The sequence below is a fragment of the Symphalangus syndactylus genome, chromosome 2 (assembly GCF_028878055.3).
Source record: "Symphalangus syndactylus isolate Jambi chromosome 2, NHGRI_mSymSyn1-v2.1_pri, whole genome shotgun sequence".
In the NCBI taxonomy this organism is placed as follows: domain Eukaryota; kingdom Metazoa; phylum Chordata; class Mammalia; order Primates; family Hylobatidae; genus Symphalangus; species Symphalangus syndactylus.
Window position 1 is genome coordinate 128,431,332 of NC_072424.2, and position 15,227 is coordinate 128,446,558.

Consider the following 15,227-nt stretch of genomic DNA (forward strand, 5'->3'; position numbering starts at 1 on the left):
ATTATGGATTTTGGAGCATTTTGGATTTGGGACTTTTGGATTAGGGATGCTCAAGCGGCACCTCAGGTTATATCAATTTTGAAAGATACCAATGTTGATCATGTTATGACAATTTTGTTAGTTAAGGAAGTTGTTAGCATATAAAGGGTTTGACTACCTAACCTGATTGCGTGTGTATACACCACTATACACACACACACACACACACACGTACATGAAAAAGTGTGCTCAAGGAAGACTATTTTGGCACTTTTAATAAATTGATTACACTTATAACAAATACAGTAACGGGAGCTGCTAAAGATTATTTGGGGAAGTGAAACAAAATACAAGTACCTCCTGTAATGCAACTGTAGGCCAGACGATATATAAAGTTCTAAAGTTCTCCGTGTGTGTTCTTTTCCAACAATTGTGCAGGTTGTTTGTATGTCTGGGCAGGGTTAGGTGGGTTTAGAATTTATGTATTTTAAATTTCCAGTTCACCTCTTTAAAAGACACTAAGTGTCTTCACTAATAAGCATTTGTATCTGCAAATGATTCAAAAACAGGTTGATTTGATTATAATTGTTAAGCTCAATCTCTGAAAAACAATTAAGTTCGTTTAAGGGAGTTCTATTTATACAATGCATTTGCTTAACATGTATTGTTTTCTCATAGCTGGTACAAAGGCATATTTCAAAGTAACATTAAATGAGATGAAATTGGTGATTTTGTTTGTTGCTTTTACATTACCTTTTTACGTCTTCACAACCAAAATATAACTGTCCTTAAAACTGGTGAAATCTGAATGTACCCTGTGGACTGGACCAGTGTCAGTTTCTGTTATTATACTACAGGTATGCAAGATGTTATTGGGGGAAACTGAGTGAAGGGTACAGGAGGGCCCTTTGTACGTTTTTGGTTTGGTTTTGTTTTTGCAGTTTCTTATAGATTTATACTTATTTCAAAATAAAAAGTGCAAACAACAAAAAGTAACTGTTCTCTAGAACTCTTACCTGAAGTCTCTGGTGCCTGGCAGGGATTCAGAAAAGACACTCTGATTCAACCTTAAGTGACTGCCAAGCATTAAGTCCTGTGAGGTTTCCCTCGTGCAACAGATATTGTGTTGTAGATGTGAGTGCTCCAGAAGTGCTCCTTGAGTGCCATTGTCTCCAAACTACCTTGCTAATGGGGAAGAGACATTTTAGACTCTGAGGTCTGTACTTACTCAGGTCACACCCTTTGCCCTACCTATATGCCCAGGTAGGTGGCCAACCCCTGGGTTCCCCCAAATATTAGGAACAGTGACATTGAGAACAAGCGACGTTCTGTGAGCCCTTAGTGTGTGTCTGGTTCAGTCATACCGTAGGCCTATTAAATCACTTAAGCCTCAGAACACCCCGCGAGGCCATGAAAATTAAGCCATTTTAAACACGGCAAGTTTAAACAATAATTCAGTGGTGTCTCTACTTTCAAAATAGTTTATTAGGGATCTTAATGAAGGCCATGGATCCTCTTAGCTAAACAAATAAACTAAATTTCTTTTGAATTACAATGTCAACAAAAGAAAACTTTGAAATTGTCTGATCGCCCTTCCCCTCTGAGGATAAAGACTGGCAATTATCCACGGCCCCTGCTATTTTTGCTAACTCCTGCTATGTTTAGCATCGATAGAGCCAAATTTTAGATCACTGGTTTCGGTAAATAGCTCATAGCGAGACTAATGTTTACTCAGCAGACAGTGGGTTCCTATTGCTTCAAATTGGTTTTGCGCTGGGGAAGACGGAGAGGGACGTATGGAAGGACCCGATATTACAGTAATCAGGGTGAACCTGCCAGAGAGAAGCCTCCTGTATGTCTCAGCTACAGGGAGAGAAGGAGGCCAGGAGACCCTCCCAGGCCCACCAGCCTCCCTCAGCCGCTTAACTGCTACAGAGCAGCGGTGTCCAGCATTGATCTGGAAGATGCACAGTGAGGCATGCAGAAGCCTCATTCTGGAGCAGCCACAGACTGAGAAAGTCACTGATTCCCAAAATGTGTCCCCAGGACCCGCAGCATCAACCATCTGGGAACTTTCTAGAAACCCCCAGACCCCACTCCAGCCCCACCAAATCAGAGACCTGGGGCTAGGACCCAGCAGTCTGTGTCTTACCAAACCTCCAGGGGACTCCCATGCTAGCTACGGTGTGAGAACCCCTGGGCTAGAGAAGCTGGGGCGATCCTCTTTCCAGGCTTCAGAGGCTATGAAAGGAAAGATTTTGGTTAAACATATTTACCTAGGGCCCCCCTTTACCCCCAAGGCACATATTCGAGATTCTCTAATTCTGTATATCTGTGATATAAACACACATATCTGGCAGTATTGAATAGTGATTAAGCTCTGAAATCTAACCGCCTGGGTTCAAATTCGGGGGCCTCTACTTCCTAGCATTGCACATCCAAGCAATCTGATGAGCTTGCTGTGCTTTGAGCTCTTCATCCATAAAGTGGATACAGTAGCACCTCTGTCCTAGGAGAGGGTTGTGAGGAATTAGTCTAATACAGGCAAAACAGCACCTGGCACTTAGAAAGTACTCACACATTAGCTAGGGTTAGGGTTTGGGTACTTCCCTCTCTCTCTAAACAATTCGGAAACTTTGAGGATGGGGGTTATAGCTTGTACAGCTTTATTTCCCGTATTTGGGTTATATATTAAAAATGCTCTTAAATACTTGCTAAAGAAATAAGAAATCACTGGTGTTAAAATTTTGTATTTAAGCTGGGCGCGGTGGCTTATGTCTGTAATTGCAGCACTTTGGGAGGTTGAGGTGGGTGGATCACTTGAGGTCAGGAGTTTGAGACCCACCTGGCCAACGTGGTGAAACCTTGACTGTACTAAAAATACAAAAATTAGCCAGGTGTGGTGGCGGGTGCCAATAATCCCAGCAACTCGGGAGGCTGAAGCAGGAGAATCACTTGAACCCAGGAGACAGAGTTTGCAGTGAGCCACGATCACACCACTGCACTCCAGCTTGGGTAACAGAGTGAGACTCTATCTCAAAAAAAAAAAAAAAATTTACTGATAGGAAGGCCCTACATTGGGTTATATCTATAGATGACCTGGAAGCTGGATTTGTAAAGAATAAGCAGTAATTCTTTTTATTATACTTTAAGTTCCAGGGTACATGTGCACAACGTGCAGGTTTGTTACATATGTATACATGTGCCATGTTGCTGTGCTGCACCCATTAACTCGTCATTTACATTAGGTATATCTCCTAATGCTATCCCTCCCCCCTCCCCTCACCCCACAACGGCCCCAGTGTATGATGTTCCCCTTCCTGTGTCCAAGTGTTCTCATTGTTAGGAAGGCCTTGAATGTTCATACAAATCTAGTGATGGGGATATATGTGAGACCTATGACTGTTTCCATGTTGTAACTTAAAAAAAGAATAAAAGTAGTTTCGACTTACCTGTATTTGGGACTCTTTAAGCCTTTTGAAGCTTGTCTATCCATAATAGGAAGTAAATTAATATGAATGGGTGTCTTTTAGGGGCCATGCATGCACCATGATGAATGTTGACCAAGCATTATGTCATTTAAATCAAAAGGTAACTCTGTCAAATGAGACGGTTCCCCTGATTTTAAAGAGACTGAGATCGACTGAAGTTAAAATCTGTGATCATACAATAAGTCACAAGTTAAAGATTGGAAACTTGTATCTCACTCCATAATTCACCCTTTAGTATCCCACTAGTTGAGCCATTATACTTTTAAAATATAAAACTAAATTTTCAACAAATGAGACATGAACATCTTTTGCCACTTCAGAAACACAACTGGACAACACAGTGGTTGTTAAAGTTATGTTGTAGGCTGGGCGCGGTGGCTCATGCCTATAATCCCAGCACTTTGGGAGGCTGAGGCAGGCGGATCACGAGGTCAGGAGTTCAAGACCAGCCTGCCCAGCATGGTGAAACCCTGTCTCTACTAAAAATACAAAAATCAGCTGGGTGTGGTGGCACATGCCTGTAATCCCAGCTACTCAGGAGGCTGAGGCAGGTTTTAGCCTCATAATAAAGAAAATCATGAAGTCCCTTCCCACTTCCCTCCTTTCCTAACTCCTTCCTGTAAGTTTATCAAAATGAAAGCAGATGAGGATGTACAGATTGCACACCAAGGGTTCTTAGATTCTGACTTGCTTAATACTTAAAATATAATTTTATTCAGTCCATTAGAAAAGCTCTCGTCTGGCTGGGCATTGTGGCCTGTAATCCCAGCACCTTGGGAGACTGAGGCAGGCAGATCGCTTGAGCTCAGGAGTTCAAGACCATCCTGGCCAACATGGTGAAACCCCATCTCTACTAAAAATACAAAAATTAGCCAGGCATGGTGGCACGTGCCTGTAATCCTAGCTACTCGTGAGGCTGAGGCAGGAGAATCACTTGAACCCAGGAAGTGGAGGTTACAGTGAGCCAAGATTGCGCCACTGCACTCTTGCCTGGGCGACAGAGCAAGACTCCATCTGAAAAAAAAAAACAAAAAAAACAAAAAAAAAAAACTTTTTTCTACTTGAAGAGCTACTTCCTACAGTATTAAAAAAAAATCAGTCTAGAATATATTCTGCTTTTCTGTTAAATTGTACCTTAATTTGGAAGCATGGAACATTCTTATGTCACAGCAGTGTCTCTCTACCCTGGCAATACATATGAATCACAAGAAAATATACTCTGGCCTTGCCGTCCAGTGAATATGCTGTTTTAAAATAGTGTTTGATTGCTGTTTAGCACCTTGATTTTTGAAAACTTGCAGAATTTCCTGTGGCATTTTTACCTAGTTGAATGTACTTGGTGCCTTTGAATTTGTTTATATATTATTATCCCTGACAGTGGAACTAATTTTGAGTCTTTTCAGTTTGACATAGTAGAGCCTTTCACTCTGGTGAAGATCAAGACTTACAAAAGATTCGAAGTGTAACAGTTGCAAATAATAACTTTCTATTGGTGCTGAATTTCGGAGTTGAAAGTATCCTCAATGGTTGATGGTCTGACTGACCTGTTAGCATGTTGAGAATGAATCTTAGTTGGTTCTTTGGAGTGAGGGGGGAAATGTTTGGCTGGTGCTATCCTCTGAGGGCGGGGAATAGTCAGCATAAACGTACTCTTCATTAACCTTGGGCTTCAGACATAAACCTTCCTCTGGTCTGCTTCCCATGGAGTTTGGCAGCATTTCACACGGGTCTCAAGGGCCCCTCTTGTCCCTTCTGAACAAGCCCCCTCTGAACTCAGAGACAAAAGGGGCTTTTCCTACAACACACCTCACCCTGGACCCCAGCATGATTCCTGCCTAGTTCTGTTCATAATCCTTTATTTCTCCTTTGGAGAGTCTAATCCTTGAAGTCTCTCATCCTTGACCCCATCGAAGCATTTTTCATTGGGATGATGGACTAGGGGAAGGCTGAGGCGGGTGGGGTAAGGGGCTGCAGGCAGCCTTGGGCTCTCCGTGGAGCACTGGTCCTCAACCTTACATCACCCAAAGAGTTCAGGTACCTTTGCCCATTCCTGGGCCCCGTCCCTGAAAATTCTGATGTTGTGCTCTTGGGCAGGGCCCAGCAATCTGGTTGCTTGTTGAAAATCTTGCTGATGATGATTGTTAGCCAGCTTGGACTGCCATAACAATAACACAGACTGGTGGCTTACATGACAGACATTTATTTTCTCATAGTCCTGGTGGCTGTAAGTCCAAGATCAAGGTGCTAGTGGGGTTGGTGTCCAGTGAGGCCTTTCTTCCTGGCTTACAGATGGCTGCCTTCTGGCTGTATTCTCACATGGGCTTTTGCATAGAGAGAGAGCAAGATCTCTCGTATTTCTTTCTCTTCCTGTAGGGACACCAGTCCTGTTGGACTAGAGCCCCACCCTTATGACCTCATTTAATTCCACCTCCTTAAAGGGCTTGTCTCCAAATACAGTCACTTTGGGGATTAGGGCTTCAACATCAACATATGTATTTGGGCGGGGGAACAAAATTCAGTCCGTAGCAGTAATTTAGGAGGTGTTAGGTAACACCTGGAGAAATAATGGTTTAGGGTGTATACTAACAATCACCAGTTTTTTGGTTTACAATACCATTATGATAATTGATGTATTAAAATGTCTGAATAGATTAAAATCTCTAAGTGTCTGCAGAAGAATGAAATGTAAAGCATATTTCAAAGATATGCCATCGGAACACTCATTTTCATAAGCTGTAAATGGTTTATCTCATCTTCAGGGGAACTTTTAATAAATAAAATCCTGGGATGGGATTTATCCATGCAGAAAAGCACAAGAATTCCCTGTTCTCTGACACTGTCTTTGTCATGGGGTTTCCAGAGAAACCTGGAAAGCGGCGGGGACCACCTGTCCCACTCAGCCCTTGCCCCTCTCCAGCCACCACTGCCCATGCACAGGGTCCCCTGAGCCCAGTCGCCCTGCCTGCCAGGAGGTGTGCTGGAAACAAGCATGTGACCTCGCAAACGAAGCAAATTACTAGACTTGCTCGATCCACCTCCAGTCTGGAGTAGCTTTTTCCCTGGGGGAAGCTTTTAGCTTCTGCTTTTTCTTCCACATGAGGATTAGGGGAAAATGGTTGGTTTTGTTTTTCTATCCCCCTCACCCACTCCCTCCTCCTCATGCTCCTGAGGGAAGATATCACATATCAGAGGCGATTCTTCTTCAGAAAGACTTGGGTATGTCTACAAATCCTCTTGGAGGCCTCGGTGTATTAAAAGTTTTATCTCTGGGGTTCAGAAAGAAATAAACACTGGGATGGCGTGCAGGATAGGGCTTCCCCTTTCTAGGAAAAATGCTGCTGATGAACTCATGCCTCTAGGTGCCGTCTTAAATGATCAATGTCAAAATGCACAAACGCTCTTCCAAGTTATTCCTCTTTTTTCCTTGCCTGTAAATCCAGGTTTATAGTCAGTTTATTTTGATGGGACTAGAATCTCCAATTCTAAGTCTTTACTCCTGTCCTATTATTTTCTAAAAAGCTACAACAAAACAAGTGTTTTATGAGATTAGGATGTGATACGTAAATGTTGGCATTTATAGTAGATCTTGTCTTATTTTTCAGAAGAGCTTGTAAACAAATCCTCACTTCAGTACTTCCATAAGGGTGGGTAGATGTTAGCAACCCCTGAGTCTCGCCAGTGAGCTCGGTGTGGCGTTGTTTGGGGGCTGTGGTTTGTCTTGATGTTCCATCAAGTTGTCAGTTTCAATAACTATGGCAGGCGTAGTGTGGTGGTTGATGCCTGTAATCCCAGCAATTTGGGAGGCCAAAGTGGGAGGATCACTTGAGCCCAGGTGTTTGAGACCAGCTGAGCAACATAGGGAGACCCTATCTCCACATATAATTTAAAAAATTAGCCAGGCATGGTGGTGCACACCTGTGGTCCCAACTACCCAGAAGGCTTAGGCAGGAGGATCACCTGAGCCTGGGAGGTTGAGGCTGCAGTAAGCTGTAATCATGCCACTTTGCTCCAGCCAGGGCAACAGAGCAAGACTCTGTCTCCAAAAAAAAAAAAAAAAAAAAAAAAACCAAAACAGGAACTATGACACCAGTTATCTGTTTGGTTTGGCAGAATTAATTGCTTCTTCTATCTTAATTCCTTCATAGAAACCCTGACCAAATTCTAATGTTTTATTTAAATGGGGGTTTGCAAAAGAACTGATAGGATAAGATACTTTGAATATAAAGAGACCAAAAAAATGAAAATAAGAGCTAATTAGGATAAATGGCAAAGACAATTTACATTTCCTGACCCGTGATTAATTTTTCCCCACCCCTCCACTGTAAACCTTCTTTCCTCCCCTCACCAAATTTTTCCATGATGGGAAGATTGGTCTTCTAGCATATGTTTCATTTTCTTTTTTTCTTTTCTTTTTCTTTTTCCTTTTTTTTTTTAAGATGGAGTCTTGCTCTGTCACCCAGTCTGGAGTGCAGTGGCACAATCTCGGCTACCTGCAACCTCTGCCTCCTGGGTTCAAGCGATTCTCCTGCCTCAGCCTCCCGAGTAGCTGGGATTACAGGTGCGCGCCACCATGCCCAGCTGATTTTTATATTTTTAGTAGAGACGGGGTTTTGCCATGTTGGCCAGGCTGGTCTCGAACTCCTGACCTCAGATGATCCGCCTACCTCAGCCTCCCAAAGTGCTGGGATTACAGGCGTGAGCCACCATGCCCGGCCTGTGTTTCATTTTCATGTAGCTTACACGTGGGAGGAATAAATTGTTCTTATTAGATCATATAGTCTGGTAATTTCTAGGACTGGGAACCTAATATACAGTACAGTGTCCGGATATGCCCACGTGTATAATCCAGAGTCATGCACCTCAAGGGCCAGGCAGATCATATAAAGGAGTGGCGGAGGACAGGTGTAATACAAAAGGGGATGGTGAGGACTGTGGCACACTGGGAAGTGCACAGCCAGGGTGATGTGAGCAAGCTTAGCTCTACCCACTGCCGCTGTGCAAGAGCATTAGACTAGTGTTAACCCATGTTTATCCCTTTCTAATTTTTTGGCACCCCAACCTCAAGCCCCTCAAAAATCTGTTTTTTTAATGCAGAGTATCCTGATTGTTTAAACTTGGGTAATCAATACAAAGAAATTAAACCCTATGTTGACCAAACAACAGGTCCACAGGTCACACTCTATCTAATCCGCCTGAGCTCCACCAGGCCTCACCAGCCCTGTGGGTACAGGTGAAGTCACTTTAAAAGATCAGACTTGGCCAGCTCAGCGCACTTCACACAGGCATAAAGACAGGACCTCCCAGGCAGCACCTCCTGGCTCCCCTTTCCTCTGCCTGACCTGTCACTGCCCTTCCACCCGCACTGTACTGATCCTTCCAGGGGCCCCTGCCCCAGGATATTCAGCATTCCCAAGCTGCCTGTAGGAATTCTCCTAGTGGGCCCCCCAAACCTCTACCCCCAGGCTGCTAAGAAATCCCTGTTCTTTTCTTTATGGGAAAAGGATTCCTCTCCTCTTGTGTTTCCTGCTGTTAGACAGAAGGATCTCACAGCCAAGTTGCCTGGCATATTACAGTTGTTACATCTCTTGGTTTTGGCTTTGGTTTTTCGGCCACCCAGTCTCTTTGTCAGGTCATTCTCAGGCTGTCCAAATGGCCAGGTGAGGCCAGCCTGAGTACTTGCCACATACAAAATCAGAACTTTCTCTCACCAGAAGAATGGCCTTCTGCTTATTCTACTTGTCCTAGCAGACTTCCTTCCCCTCCTCTCTCCCAGGGTCACCAAGGCTTCTGTTGCCATCAGATCTCAGCCCCAGCCCCACCTTCATTCCCCACATAGAATCTGTGATATATGCCTGAAAATATCTGAATCCTAGTTTTAGATATTGTTAGAATACTTTTTCTAGGATCCCCCCTTAGGCCCCTTGTGAATCAGTCAGTCATTCTGTAAAAGTAAGTAAATGGGTTAGAGGATAGCTACAAAGACCCTTCTAGTCTCACCCACCCAATTTCTATGGAGGCTCATCCAGGACATCTCACTGCAGTGAATTTGTTCTAATAATCATAATTGTATGTAAACTTAAGGTATAAGAGTTCCTTGAATAATTCAGAACTAACTCTGCTTTATATTATCTATATATTAGAGGAGCATAATTTTTGCAGGTGTACAGTTAGCTCAGCTGCTGTGCAAATGCTATGTCAGGGATATATTAAGGCAGGTGCTTGTTTGGGATGCAACCACAAATGATGACAATACCCTTGTGGTAAAATTAGCTGTTTCATAATCTACGTTGTAACCTGGTTTCCAGAATGCAATTTTGCAGAAAGTGGAGATGATGTCAGTGAATAGGTAAAAAGCATGACCTGGATGCTAGACATTGGCTTACTGTCAGATGATGTCGTCGAAAAATTTTGCAGGGAGTTTTTTATTGACAATAGTTAAGACATCTATCACAAATTCTGCCACAGAAGGAATTACAGGGCTGGGCGTGGTGGCTCACGCCTGTAATCCCAGCACTTTGGGAGGCCGAGGCAGGCAGATCACCAGGTCAGGAGACCATCCTGGCTAACATGGTGAAACCCTGTCTCTACTAAAAATACAAAAAATCCGCCAGGCATGGTGGCAGGCGCCTGTAGTCCCACCTACTTGGGAGGCTGAGGCAGGAGAATCACTTGAACCTGGGAGGTGGAGGTTTCAGTGAGCCGAGATCACACCGCTGCACTTCAGCCTGGCGACAGAGCGAGACTCCGTCTCAAAAAAAAAAAAAAAACAAAAAACAAAAAAATGGAATTACAGGGAAACAAAAGCAGTTTCCCTGCACAAAGGCTGCATGCTCCTGGTTTTGCATCAGCCTGTGGTTATCTGACCATAATAGTGGGACCATGTTTTACAAATCTAAAGTTATTTGAGAACCTCAAGAGAGACAGTCTATGGAGTTAAAAAGTGGATTGGTGGGACCCTCACCCCAAATCATGGAACCTTAGATTCTTAGATTTGGAAAGTCTTCTTAAATGTCAGAGACTCCACAGTTCTCATTTTACTAATCCAGAGGGAATTTGGATCACAGAGAGGTTAGTGACTTGTCCAAGAAGATGAAATTGTCTGGGAGAGCTGAGATTCTACACATCTCGACTTCAGATCTTGTGTCCTTTCCACACATCATTTCATGAGCCGTAGGTGATGGTTTAGATTGAACAAAGTAAATTTCGCTTTGGGGATGGTGTGTTTGTTTGTTTTTGAGACAGTTTCATTCTGTTGCCCAGGCTGGACTCCAGTGTTACAGTCACAGCTCACTGCAGCCTCAACCTCTTGGGCTCAAGTGATCCTCCCACCTCAGCCTCCCATGTAGCTGGGACCACAGGCACATGCCACCACACCCAGCTAATTTTTTTATTTTTTTGTAGAGATGGGGTCTCACTCTGTTGCCCAGGCTGGTGGGGATGGTTTTTATTATTAAATTACTAGGCTGTTACCTAGTAATTACCAGTAGTCATTATGAAAACATAATTCCTCAGAACTCTTAGAGCAGCTTAATTCATTAGGTTTACCATTTTGTTATGCCCTAATTTGTAGAGACTCTTAAACAGATATCTTATGTCTGATCCATACTGGCAACCAGCCAGTTGTCCCTGGTTTTGGGTCCCCCAGGAAAGGTGTCCAGCTGATCCTGGGAAATACTCAAGGCTCAAATGCACATGGTCAGTTCTTAAGGCCCCTGGAAGTAGCAAGACGAACAGTGGCCTGACCACTGCCCCCAGCCGTCAGTCTGTCCTTTTGTGACCCCTTATTTTAGGGCTCCTTTGATGTTCATTTTAATCTGATAATACCCAGATGGAAATGCTGGGCTGGGAAGTTTACATTGTGATTTACTATAACCACACCTTTTAAGGACCCAGTCCAAGCGATTAGGCAAGAACAGAGTCATGGTTACCGCCCAAGCAGCTCTGCCCACTGTCTAGAGGAGAAAGAAAAGGTGAGACTAGAGAAGACTGATATATGCAGATGAGGGGATGGGATTACCCCAGAGTGGAGAAGGAAAGTAGTACCTACTTTAATAAAGGGGCATTGTTGCAGTAAACATAGTTATTAATTGTGGTATGTAACAGTATATTTGCAAACAAAATTGCCCAGAAAAAAAAAATCTAGGTTGGGTGTTCTCTGTGGGTATAATGCCAGGTATACCAGCAGTCTATGCTAGTGGCAAGTAAAGCAGCCTGGATGGTCTTTTCTCTTTGGCTGGTTTCTCCTGGTTGACCTCTTCTCAGCCTTCAGATGTCAGTCCACACATCCCTCCCTCAGGGAAACCTCCCCAGACCACCCCAAACTAGGCCTGGTCCCCTTTACACGTTTCCATAGTGCCTGTGCCTTCCCAGCCCAGTGCACACGTCACACAGCCATCAGTCACCTGTTCCGATGATCCTTCAGTGTGTCTGCCTGGCCAGGCTCTATGCCTTTTGAGGACACAGCGATGTTGATGTACCTGAAAGTCTGACTTGGGAGGAGTGGGGAGAACATTTATTTCCCAGAGGATGTTCTCCAAAAATGATGTCTTTTTAACATTTTTTAATAGTAAATTGACATGAGGACTTAAAATTCTGAAGCCACTTTGGTGGGAGCAGTAGGAAAGCATGTTCTTGACATACAGGGAGAAGGTGATCAGAGGGTGGTGACAGTGTTAAGTCCGCTCTACCCCACGCGCCCCACAGCCACAAGGGGCAGCTCTCCCCTTTGACCTCTCTGCACTGCTCCCCCATCACTGAACCCTGCCTCCAGGAATCCCTTCAGGTAGTTATTCCATCAGTAGTTGAACAAAGATGCAAATACATATGGGAAATTGATAGGACAGCTCAAATAATTAAGGAACTACAAAATGGAGGTGAGGTGTGATTTCTCTTGTGTTTTCCCATAGTGGTCTTTAAAGAACTCCAGGGTATGATCCATTATTTGTGCAGGGATGGGATGTCTGATAACTAAGAGTATCTAAGCAGAGACCAGACACACTTGGTGAGATGTTGTAAGTGGTAATTGAAACACTGGATTAGAAAGCCCCAGAGTATCTTTCCAATGTCGACATGCTGTTATCATAGGATTCTTTTTAGTCCATACAGCTCCCCCTCGAAAATAAGTGTCATAAAGGCAGGGGTGTTTGTCTGTTTTGTTCACTCTTGTGTCTTTAGTGCCCAAGGCAGTGCCTGGCACATAGTAGCTGCTCAATAAATATTAAGTAAATGAATATATCAGCAGATATCAAATTCACAATATTTTTCTGGTATAAAATAGGCTCTAATTAAGTGTTTATTTCATTGACCTGGATCAAGCAGGCCATAAGTCAAAACGGGGCCAAAATTTGGCATTGTATCACCGAGTAAAAAACTCAGGCCAATATTCTGACCGCATATGAAGTCAAACTGCTATCACCATTTTAGACCAATGATTCTGGAGTCAGTGTGACATTGCATCAGCCAGGGACCTGGCAAGAAACTGAATTAGCTCAGCTGGTTCAAACGAAGGGTGTATGTGAAGCAAAGAGAGACGACAACAGTGGGAAGCCTTAGCCACTGCTTTTGGGACAATCTATAGGGATCCCTGAGGGATCAGGGACAACATAGAGTTAAGGGAGCCCAAGAAAGGCTGGAACCATGGAGGAGCTGCCCCAAATCAATGAGGGGGTGGAGGAAATGCCCCTATTTCCCTCTCTTCCTGCTTCAAACTATTGCTGCCTCTAGCCAACCTACCTGGAAGGCAGCCAGCCAGGGAGCGGAGTGTGCAGACCTTCAGACAAAGCGAGACTGAGAAAGATTGGGCTGGGGGTGTGGCAGGAACAAGACCTGCCATGTAAATTCATTCTGTTCTTCTTATATTTTAACCACACAAATAATACATATTCATTAAAGAAAATGTAGAGATCAAACCACCAGTCTTCATGTTTTAGCTTCTTCCTCCTCCTTTTTCTCTTCTTTCATTTACTTGTAAAGGATTCAGTAATGTTTATTCAGAATAAACAGAAATAAGTTTGGTTACACTTGTTTCTTGACCTAATTCCGATTCAACCTGCAGTGGAACAGAGAGCTCTCTTTCGTTTCCTTTGTTCTGTTAACATAAACAAGTTACTTCATGTACCTCTGTGGGAACTGGGAATTAGGCAAGTGTTTAGACTCTCAAAAACTTTCAGCAAGTTTGGCTGTCAGCTTGGATACCAAGTAATTAAATATAAGATGAAAGATGAGTCCGACTGGGCTTATTCTCTAAGATTAGAAAGTGAACCATAAGTGAAGGCAGCCTAATGTAGCTTGATTTTACTGTCAACATAAAGTTGCTATCCACTTTTAATTTTAATTGAAGGACAGTTTGAAACTAAGGGGAAAGAGAATTTAGGAAAATAGTGCAAATGCTTATGTACACAATTGTTGGTAGTTTAGATCGGCAACGTCCCACACTGCTTCACAGCACTCATCATACTTGTCATTTTTTGTTTGAGACTTAAAGCCCATGTCCATTCACTGCGCCCAGCATGGGGCCTGACGTTCAGTAGGTCCTGGTACATGAGGGTGAGTAAGTGGTGATTGCCAGTTCAAGTGGAGAGAAGGTGTGAAGAAAGAAAGATCAGCAGGATGTTGCTGTGTGCCTCGAAGTTCTGAAAGACAAAGATCAGAACTTTGTGGCAACAGAGGGGTATTTAAGGCCATTGTAATACTGATATACTAAGGTCAGTGGCCTTCTTTGCCTTCTTTAGTTGAAAAAAAAAAATCCTGGAAAGTAGTAAGTCATCTCACCTCATTTAGAGAGAAGTGAGTTCTGCTTTCCTGGGGTGGAATCTATATTTGGCCTTTATAAATATCTCCGTCAATGGGATTGTTCCCATGACTTGGTGCAGGAGACCAAGTGAATATCAGCGCAAACCACCCACTTCAGTTCTAGAAAGCACATAGGCTCCCCTGAGATATATCATTTGCTCACAGGTCTTATGTCTTAGAGGTTAAGCTGTCAACCTTATGACGTTGAACATAGCCTTAGGAGTGGGGGAAGAAGACTGATTGTGATGACCCCAAGGATGGTAATTGCTGGGGGTCAGATGTGGGGGTTTGAGCCAGTTTGGAGATTGATTCCTGTTTGCTCCCAGAAGCTTGTCTGTGTCTCCCCTGCAAGCTACACTCCCTCCTCTGCTGCTCTTGAGAATTGCCTCTCTCAACCTACTACCCCTGGGTCTATGGGAAGGGGTGGGGGGCAGTTGGCAAGGTTGAGCTGAGCCCTCCCCTTCATTCCGTTGCAGCTGTGGGTTTGTGTCCAGAAAAGAGGAGGAAAGGCTAGCAATTGGAGTTTGCCTCTCTCCTCTGCCAGGATGAGAAATTCCTTTGCAAGCCTCCATAAAGGTGATTTAAGTCTCAATGGCTGTTACTCTGAAACTATAAGAGAATCTTGTTTTAATTGGTATTTTGGAAAATACATAGTGCTGTAAGATTTCAACAGAGCACCCAAGCCTTTTCTTCCAGTACATTTTTTTAGAGTGTTTCAAAAGTATAGATTGTGTTGAATGCCTTTACTTATGAATGGATTAGATGTGTGTTATCTCCTGGAGAAAAATGTGTCTGGAAGCTGACTGCATTCTTCCAGGGATAATTAGTTCATTGTGCTGAGCACAGCGAGTCCTCCGATGGTGTCCTTACAGATGGGACTGATAGATTATCGAAAGCAAGAGGCTTTTTGCAACATATTTGCTTGCTTGATATCTAAAAATTGTTCAAAAATAACTAAGACTTGAT